Source organism: Vigna unguiculata, unplaced genomic scaffold, assembly GCF_037176805.1.
Source record: "Vigna unguiculata cultivar grain cowpea cultivar isolate G323 ecotype 2 unplaced genomic scaffold, ASM3717680v1 ptg000248l, whole genome shotgun sequence".
Classification (NCBI taxonomy): domain Eukaryota; kingdom Viridiplantae; phylum Streptophyta; class Magnoliopsida; order Fabales; family Fabaceae; genus Vigna; species Vigna unguiculata.
The window spans coordinates 1-21,270 of NW_028196884.1; the positions used below are offsets into that span (position 1 = coordinate 1).

The 21,270-nt window shown below is 44.6% G+C and overlaps 1 non-coding gene across 1 annotated transcript; it reads left to right on the plus strand.

The window, feature by feature from the left end:
- Nucleotides 1–2,836: 2,836 nt before the first annotated feature.
- On the plus strand, nt 2,837–2,911 carry TRNAP-UGG (transfer RNA proline (anticodon UGG)). Its single transcript has one exon. It is a non-coding gene; the product is annotated as a tRNA-Pro (tRNA).
- The last annotated feature ends 18,359 nt before the right edge of the window (nt 2,912–21,270 follow it).

A 21,270-nucleotide genomic window follows, 5' to 3' on the forward strand; every position in this document is an offset into this window, starting at 1 on the left:
CTGAGTGGGCGCCCTAGTCGACCTCTTCTCTTTATCCATTCCACTTTCTGTAAACCCCTGACTCTGTGTCTCGCGCTTTTCAGCCTGAATTCCCATTCCCGTAATTCTTCTATTCTATGAAACTACATACATCAATTAATAAAATAGTATAGTAATAGAATCTAAGATAGAGTCTTACTTACAAGTGGCCCTTTCCGGGGACTCTTGGGTGAGACTGAAAGCAATACGGATTATACCCTTCCCTTCGTGCCCCTCACCCGAGGTCACCAGTTGTCCATTCAATCCGATCGGGGAATAAGCCAAGACCCTCCTTCCGAGGGTTAGGTTCAAGGGTTGATTCGAAGACGCATCTCCTCTCTTCGGGAAGCTAACAAATAAAGAAAGCTTTTGGCCTCCTTGCCTCTGTATGAGCCTTTTCGCTAATATGCTCGGTAAGGGTTCCTTGCTTGTGGAGTTCCTTCTTGGATTGAGGGAGTACGGAACCAAGCCCCGGTGTTCTCTCCCATTAAGTTAAGCAATTTCTAAATTCATTCAAGGCTTGCTTTTAGAGCAATGAAGCTGAAAGATGAATTGAGAAGATCCAGAGCGAACTAATGAGTTTGAGTTCATGAGGTTTAGAAGCTAAATTGCACGAGCATTAGAGTAGCTAGGATTTGATACGAGTGAGACGAAGACTCGATGGTTCTTACAGACCAATCTCGACAAATAACATAAATTGGACAGTAACGATACGAATTCATTCCATTCGAAATTCTTTGTCTCTCGACTTATAATTTGAAGGTTTTTATTCCATTGTTGAAAATCGAAGTTGTGTAACGCATATAGTTATCGATTGATAAGTGACTTCGTTTCCAAGCTTTTCCGTAAGTAAATCCAGCTCGTCTTTATTCTCTTATTCCATTCATGAGTTGCTAACTGACTATTTATCAATAGTGTGATTTTTCTCAGGTGACTGATCGAGTTGAATCAGAAATTAACAGATAGGGGAATGGCCTGCTCTAGATGCTCTCGAAGCAGTCGTAAGCCTAAGGTAAGGTTTGAAATCCTTAGGTTTAGCCTAGCCCTTTATCGAAGAAAATGGAAAAAAATCCCCGCCGTGAAAGTGGCACGAACCGGGATATCCTATCGGAAAGAGAAAGGCATTAGCCAATCCCAGGAACGGAGCGTAGAAGGTATGAGTTCGACACCCGCTTAGCCCATAGCTTTATGGCTTAGAGAGTCGCTGGCATTGGCTCTTTGCTTTAGGGACAGTCGATCAAGGGGATGACGGAAGATGGCAGAGAATGTAGAAGATAGCCACAGACAAGGGCTTTCGGCAAAGAAGGTGTAGGCGGAATAAGCTGTGATTGGATTGGACCAAATAAATGCCTTTTTTTTACACCATTGCATTGGTCCATGCCTCTCTCATTCTAAAAGTAGCTGTCTCCCATCCCTTCTATGAGCAGGGCTTTGAACCTCGGATGCAACTCATAAACTTTTTTGTTATTCTGTAAAGGAAAGGGGCTGGGAGTCACTACTATTACTACTAAGGGACCAAAAAACCTTTCTCGTCTGTCATGGAGAACCTTCCCGGGCTCTAGCTCTACCATAGACTTAGAATAAGCGGGACTAGAGGACAAAGCATCGAGAAGAAAAGCCTTCAGAGCCAAGACCTACTCCTAAATCAGCAGAACTACGGATGAAGCAAGAACTCTCATCCTACAGACATCAAAGAAATCGCTGTCTAAAGCCAATGATTAGCGAGCAAGCAAGCCAAGCCGCAAGGAAAGGGTCACCGAAGTAGGGGACCGCAGCTAGCGAAGTGAACCGTTAGAAACCGGGGTATAAATAACAACAAGTCAGGCATGAAAGCCAAGTGAAGTGACCAGAGGGTTAGGGTGCGGCGCCAATTCTTAATTGTGGTGTGAGGCAGTCACTTCGTCACGACGAACAAAACCAATGGCAGTAAAAGCAGATGTCTGGTCTCGGTTAAGCCCCAACGCTACATGGTTATGTAGCTCTTATTGGATTAAAACCCATGATACAAGAAGGTTGTATATAGATCTAGCAAATCCGTGTCTTAAGCCCACCCAGAAGGCTAGTTGGTAGAGCGATCAGTTTATCTGAATAAAGGTAGGTTTTCGAATCCCATTTCCTCCGGCACGGAAGTGGAACGGGCGGGCGAAATTACGTGAGAGAGAGAACCTCTTGGTGTGTGTTGGTGGAGTCCCCCGGAGGACAGAAAAGCACTACCTACTTAGTGAGCGGAGAGCCCGTTGCGCGTTGTTTTGACCGGCCTATCTTCTTTTGATAAGCAAGCTCCCTCCGGCAGTCCCTGGGCGGCTCTCGGTTCTTGAGCATGTTGGGAGAGGAGATTAGGCGGCAGTTGAAAGAGCTGCTCGAAAGCTTGACGAACGAAAAAAGCCCTTTCTTTTCAGTTATTAGTCAAGGGCTTTTCCCTGACTAGTCAAGTGGTAAGTAAGGTAGGGCGCTATTCGATGAAGAAAACATAATTTAGGAAAGTGGTTCAGGTAGCTCAGCTGGTTAGAGCAAAGGACTGAAAATCCTTGTGTCAGTGGTTCGAATCCACTTCTAAGCGGGCTTTGGGTCCAAAGGACAGGTAGCCGGGAGCGAGCCGGATTTTTTTTAATTCAAGTGAAAGAGGAAGCAAAAAAAAATGTGAGCGCTCCTGCACTATACGGCTTTTTGGCGTCGCCCTATCTTGCTGGAGGCAGATTTTCTAAAAAAAGCGGTTGATTACTCGGATTGGTTCTCGCGTCCCTATGCCCAAAAGGATGGGCGAGTTCGGTTCGAGTCTTCATCGATCGGGTGGATCTATATGCTGAGGGGGGTGAGACGAGGTGTAGCGCAGTCTGGTCAGCGCATCTGTTTTGGGTACAGAGGGCCATAGGTTCGAATCCTGTCACCTTGATGTGAAGTGCACAGCCCGGCACAGCCTAAAGAGCACCCGTAGTAAACGCTCTTTTAGAAAGATAAAAAAATAGACCGCCCTTGATCTGATCTGGGCGGGATCTAAAGCAGCATTTCTTCCAAATCGGGGGCAAGCTTGAGATAGATTTTATAATATGCTTAACACAACACATGCAATTCGAACGAAGTTTTCTCGGAATGAAAGTCACTCCGTTGGGTTCAATGCCCGCTAGTCCCATGCATCCTTCCTTTCTGTTGGTCAACAACCAACCACATATCACTCACTACTCCTACATGAAGGGACTCTCTTTCTGTCCGGAGGGAATCATTCTTTCTCAATCAATCATGCCTCAACTGGATAAATTCACTTATTTCACACAATTCTTCTGGTCATGCCTTTTCCTCTTCTTGCTTTCTATTTTCTTCCACTACTTTTTTCCTTCCTTTAGGTATACAAGTGCGTCTCTTTTGCTTCTATCTAACAAGGCCCAAGTTACAGCGGGCTCTTTCTATTATGAAATGGTTCATCTTTTTGTTCACCATAGGAGGACTCACTGGAATAGTCCTGGCAAATTCTGGGCTAGACATTGGTTTGTCGGTCAAGGCGGCTATCCTAACTGCCGATGAGGCTCCTTCTATGTTGATGTATGGGGCTGATGCTGGCTCTGAAACCAGCGTCAACCAAAAGGTCTACCAAACCCCCTTTCCCGCCCGGGGCCCGTCGCTCCGACCCCCACTCCTCCGGCGAAGGACTCGGTTGTGGAAAATCTTTTCCAAGACCAAATCGAAGATTTATGCAATAACTGCATGAATCAACTCGTCTCCTGGGGGTTACCCACTTGTTTCCGGTGTCTTTTTTGCTCATGCCCCTTTAGTGGGTGTTGCCAATAAGAGAGAAAGAACGCCCAAATGCGATTGAGGGGCAGCTGACCGAAAGGAAAGCTTTCTGGCAGGCTTTTGTTTTGGCTTGAGAGGGTCCAAAGTAGCGGAGTGAAAGGAAGGCCTTTCTCATAGCGAGTAACCTTGACTTTGGTTGCTTCTGTGAGAAAGGGGTGGGGAGAGGTGAGGAGGGCCCCATCGCTTGAATCCCGCTTTTTCTTTCTGAGTGCCACCTGGAAAGCGGGGTGCCGCCATATTGAAAGATTTTGAGGGACCGACACCGGACGGGCATACCTCTAATCGTTGGTTGGATCCGGTAAACAGGGTAGCTCCAGGTACGCTTGGGGCTGGATTGAATCCTAAACATATTATTAAAGAGATATATGCGTCAACCAACTAAGACAGATTGAAGTCAGTTACAGGTTGGAAGTGGGACATCCTTTACGCTCAAGAAAAGGAGAACGATCCTTTGGTCCAGCCCAGCCTACAGAAGCCTTCAACTAACTAAAGCAAGAGACAGCTAGCCTAACAATGAAATTACTGCTCCTAGACATTAATATAATAGACAAAGGAGAGAGCTATAGACAGAGAAGTCTAGAATGCTCTTGTTTCATAATCCAAAACTCTCATATCTCCAGCCCATAGATAAGGACAGGGACTTAGCTTAGGACTGCAGGAAAGAGGATAGCCACTAGGCCGGCTACTATATATAAATAGAATCTAAAAGCACTAAAAATATATGGGAAAGCATCTTCTATAGGATAAAGAAATCCATATTGGCTTACAGGGCTTATCCCTACTCTTATGCTTGACTAGCCATTTTGCAAGTTTAACTTGCAAAAAAAGAACCGGGGACACGTATCGCTCAAATCATTGGCCGGGGGGAAAGGCTACACCTAAGACCGGGCAAGATGCCTAATATTTACAACGCTCTGGTAGTTCAAGGTAGAGACTACCGGTCAATAAATGAATGTGACTTGTGAAGTACAGCAATTCTTATATTAGGAAATAATCGAGTTAGAGCTGTAGCTATGAGTGCTACAGATGGTCTAATGAGAGGAATGGAAGTGGTTGACACGGGAGCTCCTCTAAGTCTTCCAGTCGGCAGGGCTACTCTAGGACGAATTTTCAACGTGCTTGGCGAACCTGTTGATGATTTAGGCCCTGTAGATACTCGCACAACATCCCCCATTCATAGATCTGCGCCCGCCTTTATACAGTTAGATACAAAATTTTATATTTTTGAAACAGGAATAAAAGTAGTAGATCTTTTAGCCCCCTATCGCCGTGGAGGAAAAATCGGACTATTCGGCGGAGTGGGGGAGCGTACTCGTGAAGGAAATGATCTTTACAAGGAAATGAAAGAATCTGGAGTAATTAAAAAAACATTGCAGAATCAAAAGTGGCTCTAGTCTATGGTCAGATGAAGGAAACTCTGTATCTGTAGATCATGTAATTCCTGCGCCTACTAAAGCACCAAGGATCATATGAGTATATAAGAATAGAACAGAATGGTTGAGATTCAAGGAAAATTGTACATTGATCTCAACTGTGTATAAACAGTATATATATATAGTATATGATACAACATGTTAGGCAATTTCAAACAAAAAAGAAAAGATTACAACCATATCTCTAGAGTCCTAAGTTACAGGAGAGTCTTTCTCTCTGTTAGTTGGTTATCTAGCCAAGATTTGTGGAGGTGGAGATAAAAACTATCTCTTGAGAGAGGATTTTGCTGGTGATGAAAACCTTGGACCCTTATCACTTATACGCCCCCGCAAGATGGTGCTCTCATTGGAGACACCAATCTTGGACCGTAAGATTGAGAACCGTTGCTGGGATAATGATTTCGTGAGAGCATCAGCGAGTTGATCCTTGGTTTGGTTGAGACACGAGACACTTGAAGCAAGCATTTAGATACTTTATCACGCACAAAATGATAATCAATGGCAATGTGCTTCATGCGAGAATGGAAAACAGGATTGGCACACAATCTCTAGGATAGGTTCCTAAACGTGCTATATCTAGGGACAGGACAAGGGTCTTAGCGAAAGAGGTAGGGCGAAAAGCGACCAACCGAAATAAAGGGGCTATGTGCACTTAACGTGATCGATGGATCTGTCAAAGCTTTCTTTTATTACGCGTGTACCTATCTCCAACTCCGATAGGGTCAATATATTTAGGATAGTTTGACATAACCAGGCATTCATTCCTTAGTCACGAGTGAGCAGCTGCTTCTCCTAAAGACTGGGCTCCCAAGGCATAAGAAAAAGAGAAAGCGGATTAGGAAAGATTCCAAAGATTGCTTTACTCATAGACAGGGTTCAGGTTAAGTACGCTTAAAATAAAAAGGATAAAATAAATTCATTCTAAAAACGGAGGGAGGTGGGAAAGGTCCCGAATCGAATCCCAAGAGACTCAGTTAGAGCAATTACCAAATCCAGCAGAATTCATCCCTACTGTTCTCCTTCACTAACTGATAAAATGTTCGTTACGCAGTACAGCTAGTTACCTCAGTGACTCATCAGTTACTCAGTTACAGTCAATGTGAACTTAGTTTCCCCGACTCTCACTGCTGCTACAGCATCCGTCACTCTCACTCTGAATCTGGGACTATTCAATGATACAGTCTCAAAGAAGGATTTTCACTGCAGCAGATACTTGAATTGGCTTTCGATCTAAAGACTTGACTTTCACTTTCGACCAGCTTCTATTTGCTAAAGCTTCACTTGCTCAAATTCGGTCAGACTCTTGTAAGCAGCTTTTTTTTGTGCAAGCTCAGGCCAAAGAATTCACCCAGCAAAGTCCAAGATATCTTTCCTTCCCATAATCTCCCTTGGGAAATATCAGCATCTATTAGTTCAGATTGTGGTTTTTCTAAGGTGACTGATCTTGGAAGATCTTTTTTGGTGCCTATTTTTCGGCAGACGCAGTAATCTTTATGCTTCTATTTTAAGTAGAGTCTAGACTAAGTTAGCGAGATGGAAGGCAGGGCTACGTTGATTCAGTCTGTGACTCAGTCAATCCCAGTATACACGATGCATACTACTTATCTACCCACAAGAGTCTGTAATTCTTTTTATCAACTAAATAGGGACTTCTTGTGGTTGTTGTGTTGGAACCGGCTGCTTACCAATGCCAATGAGCAGCGTTTCAGGAGGCATTTGTGTCAGATTGGTACTTTTTCCCGATGTAATCAATCTCTTGAAAGATTGGAGCATGTATTCAAGCAGTGTCCTCGAGCTCATCAGGTCTAGTTGGGTTTGTATTCCAAGGAAAGTTAGTTGGGCCATGCTGCTAGCTCGTTCATGGATTGGATTCGTTTGGGGTGTTTAAATACTTTTTGTCATATTATAGGGGCAGTGCTATGTAAGTAGAGTGGCATGTTAGTTTTGGCTGCTCTCTTTTTATTTCTGTTAGTTATCTTTTCATGTAACCAAAGTCTAATAATAGCCCTAGCGCTAACATACAAAACTGGTCACATAAAAGGGCAAAAGAGACGAAAGCCAAAGCATTGACTGAAGAGGGGGGCAAAGAGAGATTCGCCTTTGACTCCTTCTCTGCCTACTGACTGCTACGATACACTGGAACTGGTAGAAACTGTAGAAACCCCTGTTGTTGAGCGCAGTTGGTGTATTTGGAATCGTACTTTCCGCGTTTATACGCTTGAGTGTTTATACGCGTCAGCATATCAATTTGATAAAGGGCGTGAGCACTCCACTCAAGTATTTGGAAGTGCTCAAGGCCCACTTTTCATTCAAATTCCCCATAGCTAGAACTCACTGTTGGGCGAAGGTCAGGTTTAGCGGAAATAAGGTTAAAAGGTTATTTGACTCTTGTGCTAGAATTGCTTTTTTTGGGGAGAAAAATGAAAATTATCGTAGTGTAGTTACAGTCAACACAGTAGCTTTAACGTGAGCAGCGCTTCGCTCCTTAATAGGATAGGCTATACACCGTGCTGAATGAAAAAGTTTCCCCATTCCCATTTCATTTGTAAGGACAACCCTTACCTCCTCTCTTCCAACTAGAATGCTGTTATTTGAGGCGTTCTGGTTTGTTTTGCTTATGCACACCGGGCTGCTTAGTAGGAGGAATAGGCAAGCGGTGTGCTAGAGTGATGGATATATAATTTTTTTATGAAGCATCAGCTGAACATTGACCCATATGGGTCAATGTTGGATCCAACCGGTCCCACTCGTTATTCACCCAGCGATTGGATTGAGATTTCCTTTTCGGAATCTTCTCCATCTGAATGAAGTTGTCAGAACTGCCACCATCGAGAAGAATGCGCACGGTGGTGCCTGCAATCGACCCAGAAAAGTAGATAGTACATTTGCCATAAGTGCCATGATAAGCTTGTAATGACAAATGATGCAAAGTTGGAGAATCATCCGACGGAAGATCCGGTGGAACAGGTTCGGCGACAACAAAGGAGGAAACATCGCCATCCGGTTCATCCACCTGCAGAATCATGTATAGGCGATTCGGACATGCTTCCACGAGAATTTATCGTCGCAAGTAAAGCACAACCCCTTTTCCCGTCGCAGTTGCATTTCTGCTGCCGACAATTTCTTCACTGGTGGCAGAGGCTTAGTTGGAGGAGACGGAAGGAGAGGCGGCAATGCAGATTTAGTTGACGTAAGTGAAGGAGAAGATGAATTGGACGGAGAGGTCCGCATCGATGAGGAAGGCACCATTGGTTTTTATCGTGCAACCGAACTCTGTAACAGGTAGCGCTCGTCAAATGAACGAGCCAGTGATGCAGCTCGTACCAAGGAAGTAGGAGACTGGGAGATGACATCACGTCGGACCTCAGGTTTAAGACCATCAAGAAAGAGGATCAGACCAAGTGCGAGATTGGATCAAAAATTGCGTATGAAAGGTTGTCTATCAGAGACTATCTATCTAGTACGATCGATCAAGTCATTCAGTAAAGTCTCTTCGTGTTGTGTTTCTGGAATTCTATTAGAGCGGGTAGTTGATATCCCAATGCTTTCCTGTTTCCCGTGTGCACCCTTTCCCATGTCTTTCTTGGTTGGTAAACCGGCGCTATCTTGCTGCTGGATGTTTTTGATCAATAGAACAGGAAGAGGAGCAAAATGAGAAATCAAAGAAAGGAAATGATACGAAATCAATTTAGTATTAGTAAACGCTTTCTTCAAGATGGTAATGGTATAGTGGTCCTAATTTCGGGACTTTCCTTCTTGATCTTCATGGCGGTATGCTATTGGATTTCGATGATCCTGGGGGACCACCCTTCCTTCTTTTGGCAGATATTTTGGTCACTAGCAGGGCGATCCCTCTCCCTTCTCTTTGGGAAAATCGGTTTTTCAGGGGGTCTGGCCTTCGCCATTGGTTTGGCGGTCAAGGCTATCCTAACTGCCGATGGGGCTCCTATGGTAATGTATGGGGCTGATGCTGGCTCTGAAGCCAGCGTCAACCAAGAGCTACATCACCCTTCCCGCTCGGGACCCGCCGCTTCCAGTAGTACCGTCGAGCAGCCGGCCCCCATCCAACAACCTCTGAATGATATAAATGAGCTGCAAGAGGGGGAGGCTCCTGGTCAACCCGCCGGGGTCAGGGAACCAGAAGAAGCCCCTACCTTGGAGTTTCTAAAAAACAAAATACAACGCGTTCTGCGAAAAAGCAGAAGACTACGCTCTAACGTTCTGAAAGACATTGAGGATGATCTTCAGCTAGAATCAGCTTCCAACCAGAAACTCCATAAAATAAACGAGATTCTGGATGATATTTTTGCCAGACGAGAAGATCTCATAAATTCCGGGCAAAGCCTAATTACTGAATTAACTTTAACGGGTAACGAGGGGGAAAGAGAACAAAGGGAACAGAGACGGGGGTTAAGTTGAGTTGGTAGGTTGGTTAGGATATGGCTTGCTTGCTTTTTGGGAGGTAGACTTGGGCAGCAAGCTATCTTTTCCCGAAAGCAGAAGCAAAAGTAGCTCGAGCCGAAGGCGCGAGCGAGGCCACCCCTACTGGACTGGGGTGGGGAAGGGAGAGTGGGAAGTGGGCTCCCTTCGCTTTATTTATTCTATTTATTGAGAACATTGGGTCCTAATCGGTCAAACAAACCTATGTGAAGTTATGGAAGATGCTTCTTTTATGATCTATAGACGAGACGTTTTAGCACCTAAAGCGTACGGCACTTCACTCTGAGGAGATAAACGATAAGACTAGATTTGACTTCCTTAATATCCCTCAGGATATAGAGAGGAGGAATTTATGGAAGACATGGTTTGGTCGAGATCGGAAACATTCTTTAGTTTTTTTCTTTGTGAATTCTGGGTTGTACGTCAATCCAGGCTCGGCAGTGAGCCATCACATCACTGTCTAGTCCTATCCAAACATAAGACTATAAGACTAATGACGTCTTAGTACATTAAGCCATGCCATGGGCAGGCTGGTACGTCAGTTTAGGAATCAAGAAAGGCAAGTAACTTCGAAAGCAGCAAAAGGTCCGCTTAGTCTATGATATGACACTCAATGTAGTCACCCCCTTGAGAGCTAGTTCCTTCCCTTACCAGTGCTGCAATCAGGCTTGGCACCTTCCCGTTCTGTCTACTGCCCTTATGAAATTGGCTATTCTGTGAACCTTTATTACAAAACAAAACTTCACATTGGCCAATTTCACACCTTCCGAATGTGACAGCTAAACCAATTCGCTTTCAGGAACAGGATAAAGGATAGGGTCTTTCAGCTAAAGATCAATCTATAAAGCAAAGGGTAAATGTGTTAAGCATATCACAACATATGCCAATAACTTTCTTTCGGGAACATTCGACTCCACTAACAAAAAGCACCCCCAAAAAAGTGACACTCTATAGAGTACTCAAGGTCAATCAATAACGACCGGTGGGATCCCTTCTTCACATTATGTATGGGCTACTTATCTTCTTAGTTCCCATACTATATCTATCTATAGTCAGGCAAAAGTCTTTTGCAGCCGAAGTCGGCTCGAGGAATTTCTTTAACCCGGGAAGTCAAGAATTGAAAGAAATGCCGGTTCAACAAATAAATTCAAGCAATCAAGACCAGCACCGTAATAGTTCTAGGAGATTAATCTTATCTCGACTCTTATAGTTTTCTAGTTCTAGGTAAATTGAAGCCTCGATAAGGAAAACTAGCTCTGGAGCTAAGGCTAAGCTATTACAGAAATAAAGTCCATAATCTCAGAACATAAGTCAAAGCAGTTTGTAAAGAAAAGGGTCGGTGCCATCTCTGCTGCGATAGAGGATGAAGAATAATCCGTAGGCAACTGGTCGTTACTAGAAGATGATAAAGCTGCAGGCTGCTCTTTATTATTAGAAGAGCGAGGTGCAAGTGCTGGCTGCTAGAGGGCTGCGACCCTGATTCCCTTGATACTCTGACTCTCCCTGATGCACGGGAGACGCAGGAAAAACCACTGGTGAAAAAGATCCATAAGATGCTGATCCAATAGGCGCCTACTAAAAAAAGGGGGAGTTGAATAACTCGTGCTCATGGAAGGTAACATGCCGGGACGGCGAAAACGAGATGATCGGTAGAGCACTTCAAACCTTCTGTGAACCTTGCTTCACGGTACACTCTTTCTACCTTTTGCCATCTCAAAAAAACCAATCCGTTTTTCTTCCATAAAAAGAAGACGGGATAGATAAGCTTATGTGATATTTCCCGCCTTCCTTCTAATCATGTTATTACATAATCTTATGTTCCATATTCCATCTTTGGTCGAGTTGATCCTGCACCAAGCCAAGCCCTGGACTAGTTCTCGACAGATAGGATAGCCCGAGGGAGGATGGGAACTCCTCTCTTTGTTCCTTTGCACTTCATCATGCCCCTCCTTCTTTGGTCGGGGGCCCCCTATTAGATTAGATGTAGGGCCCTCTCCCTCTCCCGGTCGGGTCGACACCTTTCAAAGATCTTCCTGGATAGCAGTTAGAGGCCGGGGATAGCAATAGCAGTTCCAGAGGTCTTCAATGAGATCATGGAACACATTCTCTATCGGTCCCCTTGGCCCTGGTACATCTTGTTCGGTAACGAAAGTACCCCGTTTAAGCCAAAAGCAGAGGGCAGAAAAGTTCGTGGATTGATCGGGTTTCGTGTACTTATTTTCTTATCGAGATCGAAAAGAATTTCATAAGAGAAGATGTTGTTAGCAGAGGAAAGGGGAAGAAAGAACAAGAAAGTACCTTTCTTTGGTCCCATCACGGCGAGCGGGCAGCGCTCTTCGGTAGAGCTGAAAACCGATGAAGACAGATCGATATGATATAAAGAAAGGGGCTGGCAAGGCTGGCAGAAGAAGCGGAAAGAAAAGAGATAGATAGAGTGATCCCATCTCGCAAAAGTCGAATTGCGTCATATAAGAATGATCGCTAAACCTTCGTCTGCTCGGGCGAACGATAAAAATAATATCATCATTCCATCTCGGGAGATCCCCTACTGTACTCTTAGCCTTTCTTTGTACCGTACCGGGGAAGCTCGGTATCGATAGAGGCTGTACGAATGAGATGAAACAAAGCGGTGAGATGAAACCTGAGATGGAGATACCCTAGTTCAAAAGCGATTTTTTGCTCTTCTTCCTGTCGTCCCACTCTTTATAGGATTTCCGTTCAATAAAATAGTGACTTCGAACTTCGCTTCGACTTGGTATCTGAGCTATGACTAGCTCTTCTGCCGCTGTCGTGAGTTCGTCCGCCGTCAGCATTGGTTCAGAGCTCTTGGTCCTGGACGAGTTCGACCACGTATACATACCCCCACCAATCCTAGGTAAAATGTCCTGTCCACGTTTCCCAAGGAAGCAGAAGGACAAAAGTTAGAATCTTAATGTTGTACTTTCTCGAGCTTTCCACCGCTCCTGTCCGAGATGGGTCGCTTCGCTTGCAGAGAAGAGAGGAGATTTCTTTTCCTAAAACCTATTATGGGGCACTCCCTACCCCAGAGACTCCTCTTGTTTGTGCTAACTGACCAAAAGGGATATGATGGATCGGCCGGCTTGCTCTTGCTTCTGCAGCTATTGGACCCTTTTATTTTAGGCTAAAACAAAAAAAGAAAGAGCATTACACCCAGACCAGACCAAATTGCTTTGTTTGGTACAACAAAAAGCCTTGCCTTATCATCGGAAGACGGATCCGTGTAAACTGACCCATCGGATATGAGTGAAGCGACCCATCGGACAAAGGAAGAAGGGGCGCGGGGCGAACGATCCCTAATCTTTCTTCTCGATGAGTTCAGTTACCCGCCGAATAGTAGAGTATTGACACCGAACAAGCATCGGAAGGGCCAGATGGATAAGATAAAAAGGGGTGGGTAGAGTCATCTAGCGAATCCTCTTTGTAAGAGGTGTTGCCAGAAGCGTATTCGGGACCCATCATTTTGATGAGTTCACGGATTCCCGTACTCACCCAAGGCACTAGCGCGAGACCACGAACCCTTTTCAAACACGTTTTTTAGGAATCGACATCCCTATCTCTATGTTAGGAGTCTTATCTCCGGCGAATTCGTAAAGCTATTTAGATTGATATCTGCTAATCCTAGTTATTATAAAATTGTCTTTTACCATGAATCAGCTATGACTGACTGGCAACAACAATCTATTTGATTCTAGTCTTTCTAGACTAATAGGTCAACAAATAAATCCTAGTCAGACTGATTTTTCAGCAAATTCCATATTAGATATTAGATTAGACAGCTGCAGAAACGGAATCATCCGTTGCAGCAGTAGACGAAGAAAGGGCAGAAGACGAATCAAAAGAATAGACAAAAGAGCTCTACACTCTCTCTTTGGTCCTTCAGTTCTTCAATCCTAGAATGGAGACTGTCGTTGAATAGATAGCGTCAGAGATTAGAGAAGATGCTCTTTCTTTGTATACGAAATTCAATTGCTTTCTTGAAATCAATAATTGATAGACAGACTAGATAAGGAAGACCCGAACAAGGACCCACTGCTTTAAAGATAGATGGGAGGATAAGGTGCTGCGCCTTAGCTATTCCGTTTTCTTTCTGGCCCCTAAATAAGTGTCACTCGCCCTATCATCAATAAAATAAGGAGAGGGCTGGGCTTGAGACCCTTAAACGATAAGGAAGGTGCTTCTCTTACTTCTTTCGTTAGCGCAACGTGCGGAGCTGCTCGAGCGAAGCGAAGAGGTTACTAGTAGCTGTTACAGTCCTGTCCATGAACTCGAACTCTGAACTCTATTTCACTTCGAAGGCTTTGGCCGGTCCTTGTTTACTATTTATATTATATAACTTCATTTCCAGCAATCAAACCTTTCTTCCAAACTGGAGAGCTATAGCCAAAAAGCCGAGAAACAAGAGATCGGAAGAAGGGGAACAAAATCCTTTTTTGTTTAGCCAATAGGCCCGGCCAGGGAGATCTTTTAATCAGACGTTAGGGTAGGCTAAGACGGGTCTGGTACCTTGAAAGGAAAGAGGGGAATAGCATATTAGACCGAGCCAGAGTCTGCTGTTCCTGTCCGCGATATAGCAGTTCCAACCAAGGGAAGGGAGTGAAGTTACTAGTATTCCACTAGTAACTCTCTCCCAAAGACGTAACTCTAAGACTTTGGCAAGCAGGGGGTGCCCCAACATCCCTATTTATTGGGAAGAGCGTCTCCGCACGTTGCGATATCGATAGAACCGAATCAACAGTGAATGAAAGACCCCATCCACTAAGGCCGACTCGAAAGGGTTCGGAATGGAATGGACTAATAGCTGCTGGACAGGTTGACTTTAGAGGCTCTCAGGTTGGCTGAGACAGGAAAGGCAGTAGCGGGAAAGAAGGGGTGGTATCGGGAGTGGCCCTATCATCCTAATAAGTCAAGGGTTCCCTTTAGAAGTCCTATAAGGATCTGGCACGATAAAATAGAACTAAACTAAAGTGTTCGACAAGCGTGAGTTCCCCGTAAGCCAGTGCTTCTATTCTAGCTCCTCTCCCTGACTGTCTGTTACTGTCGAGCTACTACGCTCCTTCTATTCTAGGTCTAGGGGATTCCCTTTCTTCGGAATCCAGCGCTAACAGGAAAAACGCCCTTTTTTCAGAAACGAAAGGGTGGAAGAGCCAATTCCGAGAGACAAACCACCCTTTTAAGCCCTATTTTTTCTTTCAGGCCTGATGAATAAGACGAGTGATTCCCTTGTCCTTGACAAAAAAAGCACGAGTCTTTCAACTCTTAATAAGTTATTTTTTAAATCTCATTTTCCCTTGGTTCAAATATACCCGTCCTGTGCCAAATCAATCTACTTTAGAGAAATAGCCCGGATCACCAATTGCTTGAGAGGAATCCCACATCCAATAATAAATAGACGGAGACTATATAGACTAGTATAATAAAGAAGTAGAGATCCGTGTTTGCACAGGCTGAACTAATCTCGATTGCACCAGTAAGTAAAGTACCAGCGAACGCCGGGCTCGAACGAAGGTAGGCTCTGCCTCGGCTTATGCCGGTGCAGCTTTTGATGCTTCTTTTGAGCCAACTTTTGAGTCAATTCGAGCCTTGGCCAATCCTCACTCGACAGCCTAAAGGCATGGCCTAAATCGAAAGAAAATGGCGCTATCAAATCCGCATTAGCACAAATCCGATCTTTTTGGACTCGGACAATCGGGGTATCGTTACAGCTAAATCAATCTGATCCCTACCTAGAGGATGAAAAAGCTGTAACTTTATTATATATAGTGATAGTCCAACCAAGGTTTTCTTTCAATGGTATACTTGGCCCAAGAAATGCCTGAACTTCACCAAGTTTCTTCCTTCATCTTACAGCGTACCGATAGAGCGCGATTCCGCTGGGCCACTTCCCTCCGGGCTTTTTCCCTCTGGTTTTTCCCAGCAGGGCTAGTAGCACTACGATCTATCACTATCAACTCAATTCGGTACCTCGTTCGTAACAAGGAAGAAATGGAAGATCTTCTAGTCATATCTTACGCGGTTGTCCGCCCAAGCCAAGCTTTCTCGATCAATAGATATAGCTGTCAAATTCATTTCCCCTCTCCCCGATCCCTGTCTTTCGAATTCTCGTAAATTTTAGCATTTAGGGGCGCTTTTTTTTTCGAAATATCATAAGAGAAGAAAGGTCCACGTTGGGAAGTAGTACGCCTGGTTCACCAGGTTGGTTCTACCACTGCAGGGCCCAATCATGCTAGTTAGGCTATATGCTTAATACATGCAAGTAGAACGAAGTTTTCTTGGGTTTCTCTTTCTTAGTCTTTCTGATAGCTTTGGTCTTTTTCCCATGTCTTTCTTGGTCAACAACCAAGCACATACACATTTCTGACAAGTCTTTCCTAACGAAAGTAAGTAAAGCGGATCACAAAGACTGTTATATTCTATGGAGGAACAAAAAAAAAGCTTTGGTTTTTGGGGGGTCCCATGTCGTAGGGGGATCTGTCCAAATGAGAATTTAGGTCAAGGAGGTGATGGAGGTCAAGGAGATCAAGGAGGTCATGGAGGTCAAGGAGGTACGGTATTACAGCCGCCGAAACTGCAAAGGATGGACACCCCTAGACCCGGGGGAAAAGGAAAAGAAGAAGGAAAAGGGAAAGAAGTTGAGGGAAAAGAAAAAGAAGACAAAGATGAAAAAGATAATGGAGGTCAAGGAGGTACGGGATCACAGCAGCCGAAGCCGAAAAGGCCCGGAACCCCTTACCCCAACAGACCCGGGGGAAAAGGAACAGAAGTTAATAAATTTCAATGGATCGAGCGGGTAAAAACCGTAACCCTTGCTTTTTTTGTTATTGTTATATGGTATTTCGCTATTCAATTCAAATGGTATTTCACTATTCAATTCAAATGGCTATTCCTCACAATTGCTCCTTGTGATGCAGGGGACTCCCTATCAAGCCCTCTTGATCAATTTGAGATAATCCCATTGATGGATATGAAGATAGGTGACTTGTATTTCTCATTCACAAATCCCTCATTGTTTATGCTGCTCACTCTCAGTTTGGTCTTACTGCTGTTTCATTTTGTTACTAAAAATGGAGGAGGAAAGTCAGTACCCAATGCTTGGCAATCCTTGGTAGAGCTTATTTATGATTTCGTGCCGAACCTGGTAAACGAACAAATAGCCGGAAATGTGAAACAAAAGTTTTTCCCTTGCATCTTGGTCACTTTTACTTTTTCGTTATTTTGTAATCCCCAGGGTATGATACCTTATAGCTTCACAGTTACAAGTCATTTTCTCATTACTTTGGGTCTCTCATTTTCTATTTTTATTGGCATTACTATAGTGGGATTTCAAAGAAATGGGCTTCATTTTTTAAGCTTCTCATTACCCGCAGGGGTCCCACTGCCGTTAGCACCTTTTTTAGTACTCCTTGAGCTAATCCCTCATTGTTTTCGCGCATTAAGCTCAGGAATACGTTTATTTGCTAATATGATGGCCGGTCATAGTTCAGTAAAGATTTTAAGTGGGTCCGCTTGGACTATGCTATGTATGAATGATCTTTTCTATTTCATAGGAGATCTTGGTCCTTTATTTATAGTTCTTGCATTAACCGGTCCGGAATTAGGTGTAGCTATATCACAAGCTCATGTTTCTACGATCTCAATCTGTATTTACTTGAATGATGCTACAAATCTCCATCAAACTGGATAGTTATTTATAATTGAACAAAAGCGAGGAGCGAACTGCGCCCCAAACTTCTTTTGTCTCCGCCATCATGATCTGGAATTATGGGCTGTTGGAGGAAGGTGTCCAATTCCGGAGCAATCGACTACAGCAACGATTCGCTCTTATTGGTCAAGTTTTCAGTCTCTATCGAGAGAGAGAGTCAAGGGTAAGATAAGGCAAGTGTAGGATTGTAAAAGCCGTTTCAAGACAGGTCTATCTCTGAAAATGGAGTGCACTGTCGCCGTTGAGCTTTGTGAGAAAGAAGAACCTCCGCCACATCCTGAGAACAATGGATCGACGAAGAAGGTGAAGATAAGAACTGAGGAAGAAGATCCCCCTCCCGTTGTTGAAATTTTTGAGGAAGAAGTGGATAATGGCTCTGAAATGATCAGCGAAGAAGGAAGGGATAAGAAGGATATGGTGCAGGAGGAAGTAATGCCCTCTATCCAGTTCTCCTCTCGCATAGACGACTTGCTCAATCAAAGCATGAGACTTGCTGTTGTTGTAAAGCAGCTTGTAAGATCCATGGGTTATCGAAGGCTTCATGACAAAATAATGAACCTCTGGAAGCGGACTGTACCTCTTCAACTAGCCGATCTTGAAGGTGACTCTTTCATTGTAAAGTTCCAGAATGCCCAAGACTATCAGAATGCTCTGCTTGGAGGACCCTGGTGAATCTTTGGTCACTATTTAAGGGTGCAACCCTGGCAACCTTCCTTCTCGCCGCTCAATCTAAGGATCCATAAAGTCTTTGCGTGGGTCAGACTTCCGGGACTGCCCTAGCGTTATTATCAGTCGAGCGTCTTGAGGGCAATCGCACAGGTTCTTGGCGAGGTTATTAGGATGGATATTGATTAGAAGACGGAAACTGGAGATAGAGGCCGATTTGCTCGTCTAGCGTTCATTATTGATCTCTCTAAACCGCTAGTTTCCAAAATCAAAGTCGATGATCATGCCTTGAGGGTTGAATATGAATGGCTCCCTACTATCTGTTACCACTGTGTGAGATATGGACACCTTCAGGACAACTGCCCTTAGAAGAAAGGCGAGTTGCCGCCGGAGACTGCCCAACCTCAAGCTGCCGGGAATATCGCCGAGGGAGAGAGGTAGGGCCCTTGGATGCAGGTCCGAAGGCGAGCATGGAGATCTGACAGGGCTAGAAAAAAGCTGATCAATGAGAGTCAGCCACCTAGTGAAATTACGGGGTCTAGGTTTGACGTCCTAGCCTCCTCGGAGAACTCACTTCAGACTCTAGGAGAGGGACAAGAAGGAGACTCAAGAGGCGACAGATTAGCTCTGTTATTCCTGGGACTTCAAAAAAAAGCCTCGCCTAGGGATAGGGAGCCAAAAGTAAAAGATGACAAAAGGCAAAAAAGCTGCTCCACCCAGATCAAACCGCCAATCCAGCTCTCCCAAGGCCTCGTCCAGCCAACCCAGGACAGACGCGTCTATCACGAAGAAGGTTTGGCATCTATATGCCCCCTCCAATGCGTACAAGGCTAGGCAGTATCTCGACTGGTAAGGAGAAAGTACGGTACCTCTCCCTCACTCGATCAAGAGAAGCATTCGGCCGTTGTAGTTCAATCGGCTAGGCTTGCTTGAAAATCAAAGCCATTGAGGGACCCGCGAAGAAGAGTGATGCGCAAGCAAAAGAGGATCAGCCAGCTCAGATCCACGTGCTATCTAATTTATCCACGCGGAAAGAGAAGATGCCCCCAAAGCCTCCGGATCAAGGGCTTTCGTCTCCAGGGGTGAAACTACAAAGAAAGGGGCCTCAAAGTGAAGAATGTCCAATTTCAGTCCTTTACCCCGATAGAATCAAAGCCATTAATGAAAATCTCTAGATGAACTTAGCGAGGAAAGGGTCATAACGGACAGAAAAAGAATGAAGAAAGCTCCAAGATGGAGCACTAATCCCCCTCTCTCTCATGAATATGTCTCTCTTGGTCTGGAACTGCCAAGGTGCAGCTTCATTCATTCCTGTCCTTCGTTATGGATTAGTTGATTGATATTGTCCTTCTTCTCGGCCATCTATGGGAGCCCAAAGCCCACTGAAAGGAAATTATTCTGGCAAGACCTTTCAGCCATCATGATGAACATGTCCCTTCCATGGCTCCTAGCTGGAGATGGGAATGCTACTATAACTTATGAGGACAGGAAAGGTGGAGCCCGAGGTACTAGGCCTTCCTCTTCTTCTTTTCAAAACTTCGTGCAGATGAAGGGCTTAATCGATTTTTGCTATGTAGGCACAAATTCTACTTGGAGAAGGGGGACTAGACTGGCAAGGTTGGATAGGGCCTTGGCGAGCGATGAATGGGCCACACTTTTCCCTGATTCGGTCATCCATCATCTACAAAAGCTTAAATTCACCGGTGTAAGCCTATCCACTCTTACTGTGAGGGTTTCCGGTGTGCTAAAATCAATGGCAATGGCGGGCGCTGTGAGGAAGGCCTGGCCCCTTCGGCAACTATTGAATACAATACGGTCTACTGCTATTTCTTTAGGGGAAGGAATTACCGGGACGAAGCCAATCACACATTTCTACTTTCGACCAGGTTTTTATATCCACATCTGAGGAAGAGCAGGGATAATCGTAGACTAAGAAGAGAGGACGTAAACACATTCATTGAATTGGACAGCTTTGTTAGCAAGAAGCGGTTAGCGGAACTCAGTTCCACGAGCTACTTCTTTGAAGTCTTTTTCTGGGACTAGAGGCCTTTGGGATTGATGCCGAGACTAGATTCGAAACTAGAGATTGCTCTTCTTCTTATTCACACTGAAAGTGCGCAATAAGGAATGGCGGGATGGATTACTTGTCTATAAAGGCTGGGCATCTCAGGGAAATGTTAACCACATAGGGATGCCTTCAGTCTCTTTCCGGACCTACTCATCGAAAGATGCCCAAGCTCTTTGATAGAAGAAGCTTCAAATGCGCAGTTAGGACAAAAAAAAAGGCTGTTTGCAATAAGTAGCTGCGAGAATGCCCTCAGTCTATATATATAGGCTGTAAGGAAAAAGGCAAGTAGGCAAAAAAGATTAAGGACCCTCGACTGCTTGAATAAGCTAATAACAGATCTTTTGCGTCTTTCGAGATGCGAAGAGAAGTAAGAAGATCGGCCTATAAACCTGTCTAGCCAAGATGGGGGAAAGCTCCCACCCAACTAAAGAATATGCACCAGATGAACCAGTAAAAAGGCGCGTAAGCGAATAAAAAAACCTTAGAGGAATTAGATCTGCTCCGCTCTTATCTTTTTCAAAATCGCCGACTACGAAATGATTAGGAAGTTAGCTGGCTGGCTGAGGTAACTCTACTTGCCGAGGAGGAAATGTAAATTATTGCTTCTTCCTTTTGAATACCGGGATTGCTAACTACTGTCCTTCACTCTTATTGCCCTAGAAGCCAGAACTCTTAACGGCGGGAAGCGAAGGAACCGTAGGGCTTAGCTTAGGGCAGGGAGTGAGCCTTGGGTCATAATGAATATAGTAGGGCAGAACCATGGGCGATTGCCGCTGTTAGAGTAACTGCTGCAATTGAATCTGTTGTCGGAAGGGCTACTAGAGAGGAAGACTCCTTTGGCTCTTATCGAAATGAATTGAAGGCTCTTCCCACGTAGCAGTAAGAAGGACGGGAGAAGGAGCAATATACGGGATTGTTGGAATTGGTGTGCTAGCTGCTCTAGAAAAGGGGGAACTTACTTGTGAAGCTGTGAGGAAAGCCCTTGTTGGCTATAGATATGGGTCACTCGCGTTATAAGAAGAAGGAAGGGGATAGTTATAGGACCTGGAACTTATACTGGTAATTGGATTTTCTTTCCTAGGGGCAGGAGCGGTAGTTGAAGGAAGGAATGTTGCTTTGGCTTGATTGCTTTCACC